At 32.8% G+C, this 18,979-nt stretch overlaps 1 protein-coding gene across 3 annotated transcripts in view; it reads right to left on the reverse strand.

The window, feature by feature from the left end:
* Positions 1–18,979, reverse strand: part of FAM178B (family with sequence similarity 178 member B) — a 171,026-nt gene that overhangs the window by 143,099 nt on the left and 8,948 nt on the right. Inside the window, exon 1 of one of the 3 annotated variants that reach the window (XM_031951490.1) lies at positions 10,922–11,239. The exons of the other annotated variants lie outside the window; for them this stretch is intronic. The gene's annotated coding sequence lies outside the window, so the exon portion shown is untranslated. Of the gene's footprint in view, positions 1–10,921; positions 11,240–18,979 lie in introns of those variants that run through there. 3 annotated transcript variants of the gene reach the window in all.

The raw sequence follows: 18,979 nt of genomic DNA on the forward strand, positions 1-18,979 counted from the left end.
AGCAGAACCAGGAAAACTAGTAATACTCTAATAAAACATTACTGTTATTAGACTGATTGACACCTCCTAACAAAAAGGTTATGGACTATATTTACAGAATGAAACACATATTTTTAATCATGGACAACACAGGAATTTGTTTTGCTTGACAATGGATATTTGTTTTAAGAATTTCTTTTTTTGCAGGAGAAAGGTGCAAGAGGATAGAAGGGAAAGAAAATAAATGCCTATTAATTGGAAAAATTAAGGAAAAACAAAGAAAAGCTGCTATGTATACTGCCAATATGTATGCATGTGTGTGTATATCAGTGCCTACAACAGTAAGAACTTAGTAAATGCTTGTTGATTAACAGACTGCTCCTACTTAGTCTGATAGATACAATGGGAGATAAAGAAGTATGAATACTCTTCCAGCCTTAGGAACTTACAACCTGTTTGGAAAATCAGTATATACACATCTGTGAGCTTGGATTTGAATCATGGTTCTGCCACTTATTACCTATGCAACTACGGGTAAGTCATTTAATCTCTTTGGAGCCTAAAAGTTTTTATTTCATCTGTAAAATTAATGTGTTGGTGTAGATGGTCCTTTCCAGTATTGTAAGAGAAATATTTCCACTTTGAGTTCATATAGTAGCTTCCTGCTGCCAAATAAATCTACTACAATGCAGAAATTGCAAAGGTAAAAGACCTAGGTTTTATTATGTTTAAGCACAGGTTCAAGATTCAGAAAAATAATTCCGAACCAAGACTGAAGTTTATAGAGAAAAATTATATTAAATAGGCCAAGAAATTTTTAAGAATATTTATTTCCACTTCCAAACTCCCTTCCTCCATCCACTTTTCCCCATCATTCAGAAGGCAAGAAATATGATTCCCACCATACAAAATCACGTAAACCATATTTCTACATTAGCCATGTTGCAAAAAACAAAAACAAAAAGAAAGGCAAAAAAAAAATATGGTTTAATCTGTTCTTCATCAGTTTTTTCTTGGAGGCAGACAGCATTTTTATTCATGAGTCCTTTAGTACTGTTGTGGATCATAAAAAATAATTATTTCACATATAAGAACAATTTTTACGGCCTCCTAAGCCATAAAGGTCACAAAGGCCTAGTCAAACAGATTCATTATCTCAAATTTTCTTCAATAAGGTTGAATAAGCTAAGAACAAATTGGAAAACAGACTAAGCTATAGGTTTAAACACTGCATTTACAAAATATTACATTTACAAAACTACAAGGCTTTTTTAAAGAAGTCACAATGAGCTAATGAAGAGGGAAAGATTTACATGTCACAAAGATAACCAAAAGCTAGGTCAGAGGTTTGGGAAAGGTTTTAAAGATGTATCCCCATCTCCCTCTCATTTGGTTTCTTATCTTAGGAATGTTAGAAATCTTCCCTTAAGTTTTTTAGTTTTGTTTTTTAGGTGTGTGAGGTTAATATTAATGGCAAACAAGCATTAGTTAACCAAAATATTCCAGGAGAAATGGCATAATAAAATAGAATGAAAGGAAAATGAAAGATTGCCATTACAGTTTCCCTCATTTTGATCATAGAGAAATGTAATATTTCCAACTTATAAATTGGTATATCTACATTAGAATTGGGCATATATTCCTGCCTCTGTAGACAAATATAAACACTTGGTTGTTGTTGTTGTTTCAAGGCAATTGGGGTTAAGTGACTTGCTCAGGGTCACACAGTAAGTGTTAAGTATCAGAGGCCAGATTTGAACTCAGATTCTTTCTGACTTCAAGATAGGTGCTCTATCTACTGCACAGTAAAACAAGAATAATATAAAAACAATCAACAACATTAAATAACATAAGATTTCCTTGATATGACCTGTTCCTGGTAACACATTCCAAATATACAAGTAATCATCATATTTAATCTTTTTAAAAATTTTCAATAGCATTTTATTTTTCCAAATATATGAAAAGATAATATTCAATATTCATTTTTGTAAGATTTTATGTCCAGATTTTTCTTCCTCTCTCCCTCACCTCCTCCCTCTCCAAGATAGCAAGTAATCTGATACAGGTTAAACACATGCAATCCTTTTTAACATATTTCCATATTTGTTATGTTGTACAAGAAAAATCAGATCAAAAAGGAAAAACCATGAGAAAACAAACAAACAAACAAAAAGATGAAAATACTATCCTTCAATCCATATTCAGTCTCCTTAGTTCCCTTTTTGGATATGGATGGCATTTTCCATCCCAAATTTAATGGAATTGTTTGAATTATCATATTGTTGAGAAGAGTCAAGTCCATCACAGTTGGATCATCATATAATGTTGCTATTAGTGTAAAGTTCTTTTAGTTCTGCTTGCTTCACTCAGCATTAGTTCATGTAAGTCTTTCCAGGCTTTTCTGAAATCAGCCTGCTGATCATTTCTTATGGAATAATATAATTCCATTACATTCATAGACCATAACTTATTCAGCCATTCCCCAAATGAAGGGTATTTGCTCAATTTCCAGTTTCTTGCCACTACAAAAAATGGCTGCTACAAACATTTTTGCACATGTGGGTTCTTTTCCCTCTTTTATGATCTCTTTGGGATATAGACTCAGTAGTTACAGTGCTAGATCAAAGGATATGCACAGTTTTATAGCCCTTTGGGCATAGTTCCAAATTGTTCTTCAAAATGGTTGGATCCTTGCACTTCATCCACAATGCATTAGCATCCCAGTTTTCCCATCCTTTCCAACATTTATCATTATCATTCCTATCATCTTAGCCAATCTGAGAGGTATGAAGAGGTATCTCAGAGTTGCTTAATTTGTATTCCTCTATTCAATAGAGATTTAGAGCATTTTTTATATGAATAGAAATGGCTTTAATTTCTTCATCTGAAAATTGTCTGTTCATATCCTTTGACCATTTATCAATTGGGGAATGACATATATTTTTATAATATATATTAGAAATGAGGCCTTTTTCAGAAACACTGGTTGTAATTTTCATCTCTACCTTTCTGCTTCTCTTCTAATCTTGGCTGCATTGATTTTGTTTATGCAAAAACTTTTTAATTTAATGTACTCAAAATTCTTCATTTTGATTTCATAATGTTCTCTAGTGCTTCTTTGGTCATAAACTCCTTCCTTCTCCACATATCTGATAGGTAAACTATCCCTTGCTCTTCTAATTTGCTTGTGTTATCACCCTTTATGTCTTAATCACAACATATAATCTTGAGACACTTGGCGGAATTGTGAATTATGCAACCAGTCCCTGTAAAGCAATTTGGCATTATGCCCAAAGGGCTATCTCTAAACATCGGATCTTCGGAAACATTTTCCATCAAAAATTCTGGTAGTCTAATTCCCATAGCAGTTCTGGAGAGATGTTCCTTCCAGTAGATCTATCTTCCTAGTTCCAAGTCAATTGTATTACTTTAGGTAATGTTGCTAAAAGTAGCTAATTAATACAATTCAGTGAGGCCTAATATAACTTCTTAAATTTGGTTCTTCCAGTAACAAGTTTGTCAAGTGAAAAAACAGTTTAAATCTTATGGAGATAATCTTAAAAACAATAAAGCTCTAAGAAATCCATCAAAATAGGAACTCATAATTCACCTGAAAGTTCAGAGAATTTAAGTCTACATATTTCTTGCTCTTGTCTTTACCTGAATTTTGTACACAATATGTATAATTCAACTGACAAACTGGCTCAGGAAGATATCCCTTTCTGCGTTCAAATATGGCCTTAAACACTTACTAGCTGTGTGACCCTGGGCAAGTCACTTAACCCTGTTTTCCTCAATTTTCTCATCTGTAAAATGAGCTAGAGATAGAAATGGCAGGTCACTTTAGTATCTTTGCCAAGAAAACCCCAAATGGGATCACAAAGAGTTGGATATGACTGAACATACAACAGTAGGCTAAAAATAAAACAAAACCCCCAACCAATAGGCTGAAGGTAGAATCTTTAAATGTCTATGAGGACTTAACTAATAAAATGAATCCTTTTGCCTCAATATTATCAGAGAGAGACTACAAAGCAGAAAATTAAGAAAACAATCAAATTTTGTAATAACAATTTTGTAATTGTATATACAATGAATAATAGTTCACTAAAATTCAGAAAAATGTTTACTACTGTAGCCATGCAGACAACTATCCATATTTTAAGATATTGCATTTTTGTTACCTTTAAGGCAAATATAAAAATCTTTAAATCTCAGGTCTGTTAAGATAAAGTTGGCTTAAAGGTATAACTTCATTACATACTATTCCAGGTATAATTCTATAATTTTCATAATCAGTGAGCAAATAATTAGATAAAAATCACTTCTATTGAAACAAACTTTTAAGTCCCCTCACTTTAGCTGTGAGACTTCTTAGTTTCTTATTAAACCACCACAGTGCTTTAGAATTTCACAATGTGCCATCAGCAAATAAGAAATGATGAGCAGGAGGATTTCAGAAAAACCTGGAAAGATTTACAATCAACCGATACAAAGTGAAACAAGCAGACCCAGGAGAATATTGAATATAGTAAGAATAACATTGTATTATGATTGATTATGCATGATTTCACTCTTCTCAGCAATACAATAATTCCAAGACAATTCCCAAAGACTCAACGATGGAAAATGTTATCCATATCCAAAGAAAGAACTGATGGGATCTAGATGCATATTATATTATCTTCAGTTTATTTTTTTTTCATTTTATTCCCTTTGGGTCTGTTTCTGTTTTCACAACATGAGTAATATGGAAGTATGTTTTACAGAATTACACATATTTAATCTACATCAAATTGCTTACCATCTTAGAAAAGGGAGAGAGAGGTGTGAAAGGAGGGAAAAAATTTAGAACTCAAAAAATTTTTAAATGAATATTTAAAATTGTCTTTACATATAATTGGAAAGCAATTAAAATACTATTTAAAAATAAGATGCTATGAGCAAAGGTTTTATGACCTCCCCCAAAAAGAAGGTCCCAAGAAACCTGGTAAGTCCCCAACGAACTTCACAAATAAAGAGAATTCACAAAAGGTCTATTGTACTTTTCCCAAACAGCAAGTTATGATTATTCATTTTAAAGTAAAATATGCCCAATTGAATATTCAACAGTTTCTAAACGTTGTGACCACATTTTCTAACAGCTCAATTCATAATTTAACAACATCCAGATTAAAAGAGGAATTCATTTTCTAGGTTATGGGAGAAATATATTTTCTTTGAGCCCATGTGGTATGTTACTACTTCTGAATAAATCTACCACAATACAAAAATTATAGAAATAAAAACCTAGATTTTATGATACTTAAGAATAGGTTAGACGTAGAAAATCAACCCTAAACCAGTTTTGGAATTTCTTTATTTTTGTTTGTTTGTATTTTATTTTTAACACACATTGCTTTATGAATTATGTTGGAAGAGAAAAATCAGAGCAAAAGGGAAAAACCATGGGAAAGATTAAAAACAACAACAACAACAGAAAAAAAGAAGTGAACATAGCATGTGTTGATTTACATTCAGTCTCCTTAAAAATTTTTTTTTTTCTGGATGCAGATGGCATTTTCTGTCCAAAGTCTATTGAGATTGCCTTAAATCACTGAACCACTGAGAAGAACCAAGTCTTTCATAGTTGATCATCGCACATTATTGCTGTTACTGTGTACAATATATTCCTGGTTCTGCCTGCTTAGCTCAGCATCAGTTCATGTAAATCTTTCCAGACCTTTCTAAAATCAGCTTGTTCATGATTTTTTATAGAACAATAATATTCTATTACCTCCATATACCATAACTTGTTCAGACATTCCCTAATTGATGGGCATCTACTCATTCTCCAATTCTTTGCTATCACAAAAAAAAACTGCTACAAACATTTTTGCACATGTGGTTCCTTTTCCCCCCTTTATGATTTCCTTATAGACCCAGTAATGGCATTTCTGGGTCAAAGAATATGCATAGTTTTATAGTGCTTTGGGCATAGTCCTAAATTGTTCTCCAGAATAGTGGGATCATTTCACAACTCCACCAACAATGCATTAGTATCCCAGTTTTCCCACATCCCCTCCAATATTTATCATTATCTTTCCTGTCATCTTAGCCAATCTGAGAGGCATGAAGTGGTATCCTAGAGTTATTTTAATTTGCATTTCTCTCATCAATAGTGATTTAGACAAGCCATTCTCCAATTGAAAAAGGGTCAAAGGATATGAACAGACAATTCTCAGATGAAGAAATTGAAACTATTTCTAGTCATATGAAAAGATGCTCCAAGTCATTATTAATCAGAGAAATGCAAATTAAGACAACTCTAAGATACCACTACACACCTGTCAGATTGGCTAAGATGACAGGAAAAAATAATGATGATTGTTGGAGGATGCGGGAAAACTGGGACATTGATGCATTGTTGGTGGAGTTGTGAACGAATCCAACCATTTTGGAGAGTAGTTTGGAACTATGCTCAAAAAGTTATCAAACTGTGCATACCCTTTGATCCAGCAGTGTTACTACTGGGATTATATCCCAAAGAGATTATAAAGAAGGGAAAGGGACCTGTATGTGCACGAATGTTTGTGGCAGCCCTTTTTGTAGTGGCTAGAAACTGGAAACTGAATGGATGTCCATCAGTTGGAGAATGGCTGAATAAATTGTGGTATATGAAAATTATGGAATATTACTGTTCTGTAAGAAATGACCAACAGGATGATTTCAGAAAGGCCTGGAGAGACTTACACGAACTGATGCTGAGTGAAATGAGCAGGACCAGGAGATCATTATATACTTCAACAACAATACTATATGATGACCAGTTCTGATGGACCAGGCCATCCTCAGCAACGAGATCAACCAAATCATTTCCAATGGAACAGTAATGAACTGAACCAGCTATGCCCAGAAAAAGAACTCTGGGAGATGACTAAAAACCATTACATTGAATTCTCAATCCCTATATTTATGCACACATGCATTTTTGATTTCCTTCACAAGCTAATTGTACAATATTTCAGGGTCTGATTCTTTTTGTACAGCAAAATAACGTTTTGGTCATGTATACTTATTGTGTATCTAATTTATATTTTAATGTATTTAACATCTACTGGTCATCCTGCCATCTGGGGGCGGGGGTTGGGGGGGTAAGAGGTAAAAAATTAGAACAAGAGGTTTGGCAATTGTTAATGCTGTAAAGTTACCCATGCATATATCCTGTAAATAAAAGGCTATTAAATTTAAAAAAAAATAGTGATTTAGAACATTTTTTTCATATAACCATAGATGGCTTTAATTTTGTCATCTGAAAATTGTCTGTTTATATCCTTTGACCATTTATCAACTGGGGAATGACTTGTAGTCTTATAAATTTGATACAGTTCTTTATATATTTTAGAAATAAGACTTGTTATCAAAAATACAGGCTGTAAAGATTTTCCCCCCAGCTTTGTACTTCCCTTTTAATCTTGTTTCTGTTAGTTTTGTTTGAGCAAAAAAAATTTAATTTAATGTGATCAAAGTTGTCCATTTTATTTTTCATTATGTTCTCTAGCTCTTCTTTGGTCATAAATTCCTCTCTTCTTCAAAGATCTGATAGGCAAATTATCCCTTGTTCTCTTAATTTGTTTATGGTATCATCCTCTACGCACAAATCATGTACCCATTTTGACCTTATTTTGGTATGGGATGTGAGATGTAGATCTATGCCAAGTTTCTGACATTATTTTCCAGTTTTCCCAGCAATTTTTGTCAAATAGTGAGTTCTAATTCCAGGAACTGGAGTTTGGGGATTACTCAAATACTTGATTACTATAGACCCTGATTATTGTGTTGTGGATATCTAATCTATTTTACTTATCCACTATTTCTTAGTCAGTACTAAGTGGTTTTGATGACTGTTGCTTTATAATACAATTTTAGGTTTGGTACTGCTAAACCACCATCCTTTGTACTTTTTTTCTCATTAATTCTCTTGATATTCTTGACCTTTTGTTCTTCTAGATGAATTTTTAAATTATTTTTTTCTAGTTCTGTAAAATAATGTTTTGGCAGTTTGATTGGTATGGCACTGAACAGGTAAATTAATTTAGAAAGAATTGTTCTTTGTATTATATTACCCCGGCCATGAACAACTAACATTTTTTCAATCTGACTTTATTTGTTTAAGAACTGTTTTTAATTGTGTTCATATAGTTCTTGGATTTGTCTTGGCAGAAAGATCTCCAAGTATTTTATTTTGTCTACAGCAATTTTAAATGGAATTTCTCTTTCTATCTCTTGCTGATGGGTTTTGATAATAAAATATAGAAATGCTGATTTGTGTGGATTTATTTTATATCCTGCAACTTTGCTAAAGCTGTGAATTGTTTCCAAGAAGTTTTTGGATGATTTTCTAGGATTCTCTAAGTATATCATCACATCATCTGCAAAGAGTGATAGTGTTATTTCCTCATTGCCTATTCTAATTCCTTTAATTTCTTTTTATTTTCTCATTGCTAAAGCCAACATTTCTAATACAATGCTGAATAAAAGTGGTGATAATGGGCATCTTCATTTCCACTCTGATCTTATTGGGAATGTCTACCTACTCTCCATTACAATTACTGTTCACTATAGGTTTTAGATAGATGCTATTTATTATTTTAAGAAAAGCTCCCCTTTTCCTTTGCTCTCTACTGTTTTTAATAGGAATGGGTGCAGTATTTGTCAAAAAAATTTTTCTGCATCTATTGAAATTATCATATGATTTCTATTGGTTTTGTTATTGATATGGTTGATTATGGTAATAGTTTTCCTAATACTGAACCAGCCCTGCATTCCTAGTATAAATGCCAGTTAGTCATGGTGTATTAAACAGGAACTTCTGACAAATTTTTAGAGAGGAAATTACATCAGCCTTAGAAATAAATTCTGTTACAGATTGCAATCTTGTATATTCATTTGGACTATAAGAGTTAAAAAAGACAAATTCACCTTCCCATCCTTCAATATCATTAAGACCAAAGTTAGAACAAGTAGTTCGCAGATTGAGTTACAAATTTAAACACTAAACTTGCAAAATTCTAACAGCTACATAACTACATTTCAAAAATGTCTCAATGTGCTATTTGGGGATGAGAGAGTGAAGAGGAAGGGGTTTATTTACATGTCACATAGACAACTAAAAGCTTAGAATCAAATAGTTAATTAACTAAGTGAATCTTTCCACAAATAACTAAATCACTTTGGGAAATGCAAACTCTCCTTTGGCTTCTTATCTGAAGAAGATCAAAAAACCTTCCTTTATTATTATTATTATGTTAGTCAAGTTTTAGCCAGGTGAGATTTATATTAACAGAAAACAGACTTCAGTTAACCAAACATTCCAGGAGAAATGACCATAAGTACCAAATAAAAAGATCCAATAAATGAGATTTTGAAAACAATCCTAATAGTTTACAAAACTTTAATAACAAAGGATAAAATTATAACACTTTCTAGGAATCATTTTTCCAAATATACAGCATTTCTTACATAACAAATCAATATAAAAATCAATACAAGGAAAATCCTAAGCTCAACAATAATAGAAACATTATTATGAATTTTAAATTAAAACAAACTTATTGCCAGTAAAATAAAATCAATTCAGTTATATGCATTTCCAAATCATCTTACACAGAAAATCACTTCATCTATTTATCAATTTGGCATTTTATACTAAATACATTTAGATACCAATATAGAATAATGAAGCAATTGTACTTTTTAATTCTTATCCAATTGTATTTTAATACTTTACATGTAATTTCTAAATATATCTCATTAATGTCAAATATTAAGTGTATTTTTATACTAATGCTTAATCTACCTATAGAAGATCAAACATCACAATTGTCTTAACAGCAGAATATATCTTACTTTATATAATTCAATTTTAGGACAAACTATTCAAATGGAATAGATAATTAAAAAAAACCCAAATACCAAACATACAAAAAAGAGAGATTACCTCATTTTGTAACTTTTATACTAGCAGGAAAGCAGTCTTTATAGCTTGACTGGTCTTTCTTTTCAAAGCCTCCAAAGTAAATAAGACTGTGCATAGAAGAGTTCAGGAAATGGAAGTCCCAAACTCTTCAATCTTACTGCCTATCCCATCATGCTTTATCAAATTTATTAGGTGAGAAATATCTCTTCTTTGAATTCACATAATAGGTTATTACTGCCAAACACATCTACTATAACACAGAAGCCATAGAGGTAAAAAACTAAAAATTTTACCCCAAGCACAGGTTTAGGATTCAGAAAAATCTCTGAACCAACACTGCAGTTTATGATATGACATTGTAAAAGAAAATTATACCAGAGAGACAGAGAAATATTTTTTTAATATATAGTAAATCTTTCCCCACTCCAATCCATTCTCCTATCAGCTATTAAAATAATTTATTTAAAATGAGGATCTGGTCTTATCAGAGCTCCCACTCATTCAGTGGCTTTCAATTATTGCCAGGATTAAATACAAAATGCTGTTTTTTTAAATACAAAATTCAAAGCCCTAGACAACCTAGCCCGGCCCTTCCTACCTTTCCAGTTTTTTTATGCTGTTCTTCAGCACTCTTCAATCCAGTGACTCTGGATTTCTGGCTATTCTACAAGACACTCCATCTCTCAGATTTGAACATTTTTTCTGGTTGTCTCCCATGCCTGGAATGCTCTCCCTTCCTCCTCTGCTCTTCTCTTTCCTTTAAGTCCCAACTAAAATTCCATCTTCTAGAGGAAGCCTGCCCTAACTCCTCTTCATTCCAGTAGTTTCTATTTTTAAATTATTTATTTCATTTTTATTCTGTATATAACTTATTTTTATACATTTGTTTACATAGTTTTCCCCATCCTACCTACTGTAAGCTCCTTGAAGTCAGGGACTGTCTTCTATCTCTTTTTGTACCCCCAACACTTAGCACAGTACCTGGCACATAGGTTGTTGAATTGACCATCTTTAAGGCTTCATTGGTCAGACTGATCTAGTTAAACAGATTCATCATCTCAGCTTCCATCACTTATATTTGAACAAACTAAGTTAAAAGAACAGATTAAGTTAAAAGAAATGAGTAAACAGACTAAATTGCAGATTTAAACATTGAGTTTACAAAATACTACATTTACAAAACTCCAATGGTTATATTGTAAAGAAGACTAGTGGGTTAATTGAAAGAAGATACATGTCACATAAAAAGCCAAAAGCATAGTCAAGGAAATTCTTTCACAATTAAAATATTTTGGAAGGATTTTAAAGATGTTCTCTTCTATTCTTCCTCTTATTTAATTTCTTATCTCAGCAATGTCAAAAGTGTTCCCTTTATACTATCATTCCATGAGTAAAGGTTTTTGTTTTGTTTTGTTTTGTTTATTCATGTGAGGTTAATATTAACAGAAAACAGGCTTCAGTTAACCAACTTGTTTCAAGAAGAATGACATAATAAAACTGAATAAAAGAAAAATGAAAGATTCCCATCACACTATCCCTGAGTATATGATTCAATGTGACTCAAAAGTTTTTAAGATACATATTTTTACTTAAAGTATTTTAATTAATTTTTTAAAAAAAACTATATATTTTTGTTATTTATACCTTCTTTTAAAAAAAGGTAAATATAGAAAACATCAAAAGGAACATCATAAGGCAGCTAGTTGCCTGTTATCCAGGTCACACAAGTCAGGAACTAAGAGTCATTATCCAAGACTTTTATCTAGCTGCATATTACTGCTGGAAAACACTACCATCTGACAACTAAGATTAAAGATATTTTATCTTTCTGCTATCTTTTACCCCGTCACCCACTTTAAACTTCCAGTTTCTATGAGTTTTACCTCTTCCCTTTATTAAGATAGGAGAGAATTTAAATACCATTTACACTTAAACAAACTGATTCACACTAATGTACTAACTCACACTGAATATTAGTATTTTCATTTCTTTTATGTCCAATTGTAGAATGAAAATTCAGTGTTCACTTAAAGGAATTTTTGGAAATAACAAGCAGGTGGGTGAAGATTTGAGGAGAGTAAAACAGAGGACAAAAGGAAGTAGAGTCTTTTCTTTTGCTTCTGCTATGACTAGGGGCAGGAAGAAAACATAACATCGGGAAGGTGATGCAATGACATGCAAGTGAATTGGATTTAAGTGAGGGAAGGCTGTGAGTCACTTGCCTCACTTTTCCTTCTAGAGCCATCTGGGTCCAGAGGCCAGATAGAGATCAGAATGACTGGAGATGGCTCTGGGAGACCGTGGCCTTTTTAAGCTAAGGTCTTCAACAGGTCTCTTTGGCTAAGACTGCCCCCATTCAGTGATTAAGACTGAGTGGCCCTCTATTCTCTCACCTAGTCAAAGAAAAAAAATCTAAATAAATAAATCTGGGAGGGGAAGACCCTCAGGGTTTCTGGCCAAAGGAGAAATAATTGCTACTTATATTAGAAAACCAGGTCAAAAAAACCCAAGTTCAAATTCATCCTCAGACATATAATAGCTGTACAGCTCACTTAACCCTGTTAGCCTCCATTTACTCAGTGGAAAAATGAGCTGGAGAAGGAAATGATAAACTACTCCATCATCTTTGCCAAGAAAACCCTAAATGGGGTCATGAAAAGTCAGACATGATTGAAATGACTGAACAAACACAAAGGTTGCTCTTGCCAAGTGGGCATAGACTATGCTGAACACACACGTTTAGGGGAACAAGATTTCTGAAATGTGTGATGCTACATACATGCATTTGTAAAAGAGAGAAAGGAAGCAGAGGAAAGAGACTGGGCATGAACTTTAAATGGCAGACAGAATTTCCTGGAGGCACAAACATGCAGGGAAATCAGGCTCTCCTAGTATATCCCTTGATTCCTAATACATATACCCTTAGAAATTGCTAAGAGCACTTCTCAAGTAAGATTATTCACTAAGATTTAATCTTGTTCCTAAATCAAAAAATCCTTTAACTCTTGTGTATTCTATCATCTAAACCAGGGGTTCTAGGCCTACAATCCATGAAAGTTTAAAAATATTTTGATAATTACATTAATATAATTGTTTTCTTTTATAATCCTTTGAGTTTTGTTTTATACATGTAAAAAGAATCATTTGAAAAGGGTCTGTATGCTCCCTCAGACTGTTAAAGGGACACATAATACCCAAAAATTCCTAGTCTAAATTAATCTTTATTATCTCCCTGATTTCTGTTTTATTGTTTGATTGGATTCAAATGCTCGCTTACTATCTGTGAGCAGATAGATACATTTGGGAGGAAGGTAATAAATGTTTGTTGAAAGATATCTAAGCTGGTAGAAATTAAGTTATTATCTTTCCATTTTGAGGTAGGACTACTTTCTGCACAATAAATCGAGAGCATGACTTTTATCCTGAATACTCAAAAAGTACATCATATATCCAGAATACAAAGAGATGATGTGGAAAAAACTAATATAATTCTAGCCCAACACTTCTTTTGGATAGGAAAGTGGAGGAGTGAACACCCAGCCACAGGCCGCCTCCTGCACCACCTAAAGATGGAAATTTCTATCTCCCTTGGAGACAAGAGTAGGATGGATGTTCCAGATCTTATTTATCTAAATATATTCCTGAAACTCAGGCTATCCTAAATCCCAGGGGCTGAAATTAAACTCTTCCACATACAATAAGTAATATGAGCTCACTTACTATTCATAGCATCTGGATACAGATTATCTAATAAAATCAGAACTCTGCAGACTTGGCCCACCACAAATTTATGCTAAATAAAAAAAAATTTTATTGAACAAATATATCAAAAAGTAGTTACTATTAGAACACAAGAAACCCTTAATACTACCTAAAACATACCATACCATAAAGTCATCACCACTATAAAGTCTGCTAATTCCTATCATAATTTTCTAAGAATATTCACACTGTTGAAATGAATTCAACTATCTGTACTTTTTTTTAAGATGGGAAAATTTAACATCTTTAATCTTAATTTCCTTCAATTATTTTTTTAAGAAATTATTCTGAGAAAGGGTTTATAGACATCTCTAGAATGAAAAAGAAGATGAAGATAAAGATGATGGTGAAGATGAATAAGAAGAAAAAGACAAAAAAGAAAAAGCTCTGCCCTAACTCTTTGACTGCATACATATAGTATCCCTCCTGTAGAATGTAAGCTCCTTAAGCACAAAAATTATTTTCTAATTAAGTCTTTGTAGTCCCAGAATCTAGTACACATTACTTCATGCATCATAGGCACTTAATAAATGCTCATTGAATTGAAAAATACATATTTTGTGACTGATATTGAAAAGGCCTGTCTTTTGTTTCACAGAACTCAAATTTTGGACTGATCAAAGACATCAACAGATTTTTGCTATCCCTTGTGGAAGAGTAGAATTAAAGAAATCCATGCCTTCTATCCAGTGAGCTCATAATACAAAATGACAAATTATCACAGTTTTGCAGATGTAAAAATGGAAACATGGTGAGGCTAAGTGACTTCCCTGCAGAGCAAGTTAATGGAAGAGTAAGGAACAAAATACTAGTCTCTTCACTTATCAGATTTTTTTTCTCTGTTTCTCAGAATTGCTTCAGAATTACTTTTGCTTTTGGTACATATAGGATATTCACCATCCAGAGAACTCAGTGATGGCTGTATCTCTGTACACAGTTTCAGGGATGCCAAAAGATCCTTTTCCTGCCTTCAAGTCTTTATTCTCCAAATCCCCATTGGACTTCTCAAATAAAATAACCTACAGAACATATTAAATTCAATATGTCCAAGACTAAACCATTATTTTTACTTCCCAAAACTCTCCTTTTTCTTGAGGGTACCATCATCTTCTCAGTCACCAAGACTCAAAATTTAGATGTCATCCTCAACTCTTCATTCTTTTCACTCTCACATTTGTTTTAAAGTTCTATTGCTCCTACCCTCACAAAATTCCATCTCTTTTATGGCCCCTTCTCTCCTCTGACATTGCCGTAAGACTTCATCACCACAGCTTATTTATTAGTCTCTTAGTCTAAAATCCCTTTTCCTTTCCCCACCTTCTCCATCCATCTTCCATTTGGCTATTCAACTGATCTTCCATAAGCACAGATCTAACCATATCACACACATACACACAATTGAGTAAATTCTAATGATTCCCTATTACTTCCATGATCAAATATAAAAACCCTTTCTTTGACTTTTACATCAGGCTTTTTTTTTTTTTTTCCTGAGGCAATTGGGGTTAAGTGATTTGCCCAGGATCACACAGCCAGGAAGTGTTAAGTGTCTGAGGTCACATTTGAACTTAGGTTCTTCTGATTTCAGGGTTGGTGCTCTATCCTAGCTGCATATGCCACAGATATTACTAAGGTAATCCTAAAATTCTCTTTCCTTTTCTCTTCCCTCTTCTCTTCCTATTTGGACCCTGATCATCCTTCAGTTCTTAAGTTAATTGTATCCTAGTATAGATCAGAAGTTGATCAGTTTCTGATCTAAAACATTTCAGGAATACTAGAAATCTGCACATGTTAGGCTAGACTTGAGGGTTTCCAACGAACTAAAATTATGATAATAAAATTATCAGATTGATTCTGTATCATTTTTATTGATCCTATTTATAGTTAATTGATTTTGTCCTGTAACTGCCTAAGTCATGGTTCTATATTGAGTTAAAATTTAGAAATCCACTTCTCTTATGAATCACTATTCTATTGTTGCCTCAAAAAAATCTCTTATCCTTTAGGGAGGAAGGTGTATATCAAGGATCTACTCCAAGTATCTTTATATCACCAAGCTATCTTTTAAGGATATCTGGTTTGCTATTCAAAGAAATCTAATCCACTATTTCTAACCTTACAAGTGGAGCAAACTATGAACATTTCTTAATTACAGGAGGGAAAGAGGATTATTGCTAGCACCATATTCCCAATTTTCAATCAATCATATTGTCCTCCACATCTCAGCTCTATAACCAAGCACACTGATTCTTGTCATTCATGATGTTTAGCTCTTTTAACCAATCATATCTTGTTCTATGCTTATGAAGTCCTGTTCCTTGTTTTGCACTTCCAAAACTACAAAACAAAGTTGTCCCCTTCATTTGGGGGTCTTAGCTTGGCTGAAAAAGCTGAGATTCTATGTATCAGTAAATTCATGCTTTACTAATAAACTGATAATACTAGGAACTTTGTGCCTCAGTTTACCTTAATTTAACTGTTACAATAACCAATGGCATCTATCACGTAACATGTGAAATATTTCCCCATATAAGCACCAAAGGACCATCTTACTAGTAGCATTATAATTTACAATTCTTAGCCCCAAGCAAAAGTTTCAGAAAGGGGTTATTTTACAGATGCACTCAACTCAGTGAGAGAGTATCACAATTTACTTCATCAGGAGACCACCCCTGGGTTTGAGTCCCAGTTCTGTCACTTATTAGCTACATGGCTTTAAGCAAATCATTTAACCTCTCTAAACTGTTAAGCTCCAAAATAAGAAAGCTGTTGACTAATGTAGAAATGTGTTTTACATGATTGCACACATAAAAGCTATCCCAAATTACTTATCATCTTAGGGAGGGGGAAGAAAGGGGAATAGGGAGAAAAATTTGGAACTCAAAACACTTTTAAAATGAATGTTAAAAATTGTCTTTACATGTAATTGAAAAAAATAATTTTTTTTTTAAATAAAAGAGAAAACTGGTGACAATTCCAAATTCCTTTCCACCCGAACACTTGAATGATTCTAGGAGTGGGGTCTGAAAATTTCTGCCTTTCCCTGTATTGTTTTGAACTTCATGCATGGGTGGGGAAAAGAGTAAAATATGTTTAATCATCTGAGAGCACTTTAAATGTGTTTTAAAGTAAAATAAAATGGCCCCTAGATTGAAGGTAAATTAAGACCATAAATAAATCACTAATTTAATGTTCATATCCTTGCCTTATGAAAATTCTTTTATTTTTGCTGTATATTGTTATTTAGCCCTTTAAATATTTGTGTCTTCTTTCCAATTAGATCTCAAATTCTTTGACGACAGGAGTTAAGTCATATTTCTTTGTATCACAGAAGTACTTTGAATATATTTAATGTCTATTAACTGATTTACTAAAGAGCTAAGGAAAAAACATTAATCATTAAGTTTCCAAAGGTTGTTCCTTAATCTCATCCTTCACTCTCTCATCATATTTATGCAAGCTATCTACTATGCCTAGAACACATCCCTCCTGCAACTCTACTTAGAATTCTTTCTCTTCCTTCAAGGCTATTCTCAGATGATAATTCATGAAGCATTCCCTGGATTCTCAGCTAAATGTTACCTTTAATTAATTCCTCAAATTTTCTGAGAACAGTTTTTCTGAATCTCTCATTTGCCCTTATCCCATTCTATCTATCCCCTATCAAACATATTTATGTACTTGCTTTAGGTCTCCCTATCCAATTGTAAACTCTTTTGAGGACTGAGACTTAGTATTGTTCTCTGAATTGTTAGTGCCTATTATAGTGCCATGCATATAGAAGTCACTTAGTAAATGTTTATTTAAGTAATTTTTCTCACTTTACAACTTTGAGGGGCAAGGCTAGATGAAAATGGAATTTTAAAGTAATTTGTTTTTAAAATCTCATCACCAAACTGTTAAGCAAAGAACCTGATTCTGTCAGTCAACAAGCATTTATTAAGCATATACTATATGACAAGTACTCTTCTGAGCATGGAAAATAAAAAAGGGGGGGGGAGAATTTTCAGCCCTAACAAATTTTTTTTCCTACTTCTGTTAAATAAGGACTTCATGTTTCTAGGTCACATCAACATTTCTATTGTTGACAGACTTGAAATTCAGCCTAAGTTATTTTGGGCTTTAACTTAATGTTCCAGGTCTTAACTTTTTGGGAGTGAATTAGTTTTTTGCCAAACTTGAAGTAAAGGGGATACTCTTCAAACCCTCTTATCTGTTTGAAATCAAGAAGAGTGTCCATAAATTCCCAATGTTGAAATTTTTCTAGAATATTTTCTCTGTTTCTTTCTTTTGTCCCCATTACACTTTATTTTATATCATACTTAACTCTGTACGGTGTTGGATTCTCCCTACTGAAAGGTAAATGCTTTAAAGGTAGGAATAGTTTGTTTTGTTGCTTTGTTTTGTTTTGTTTTTAATTCTTTTTACCTCTAGGGCCTTCACAGTATCTTGCCTTTAATAAGTGAATGAAAGGCTATACAGAAAAAGTTTTGTCAAGGACACAAGAATGGTAATAAAACACCCAATAAACTTTACTAAGAGGCAAATATTTTTGATCCCCAGAAAAGTGATATTTCAAATACCCATAAATAAATATCAAATAAGATAATGGCATGTTTTGAAAAATCTTAAAGTACTATATACTATATGCCCACTATTCTTTTTTTTTTTAATATATAAATGCCTTTATTCGCATTTAATTCCATGCTATATTCCAGTCTCTCCATTTTGTTTCTTTTCTACACAAGCAGGTTAGTTGTTGTTCAAAGAATTATTTATTAGAAAGAACTATCTTAATTATGCCCACTATTCTTAATCTTATTATTGTTTTATGTGAACTCTCCTCAAAAATGAACATTTTTGTCTATTTGTCCTTGGAATACAAAATTCTATCAAATTATCCTCCAGCAATACATGCCATATATAATTTTTTAAACTTATGGTTAAAGTTGCAATTGGCTGTCAAGTAACCTGTTAAAAATAGTTTTTCTATCCTCAGGGGGAAACTTTGTTATGTCTTGGAAAATAATTTTCCAAGACATAGTGAAGTTTAATAAAAGAATACTAGCTTGGGAAAAAAAGATTTGAGTTCTAAAGCTATCATTGCTTTGTCCTGAGACTTAATCAATTAATTTTTGGTGCCTTAATTTCCCTAATTCAATGGTCAAATAGATCTGTGAGCTAATAAATTCAGAAGCTCCCTCCAGTGTTGTATATCACATCCCATCTAGGTCTGTCAATTCTGTAAAAATCATATATCAGTGTTTTACACTAGGA

This window comes from Sarcophilus harrisii, chromosome 2 (genome assembly GCF_902635505.1).
Source record: "Sarcophilus harrisii chromosome 2, mSarHar1.11, whole genome shotgun sequence".
Lineage (NCBI taxonomy): Eukaryota > Metazoa > Chordata > Mammalia > Dasyuromorphia > Dasyuridae > Sarcophilus > Sarcophilus harrisii.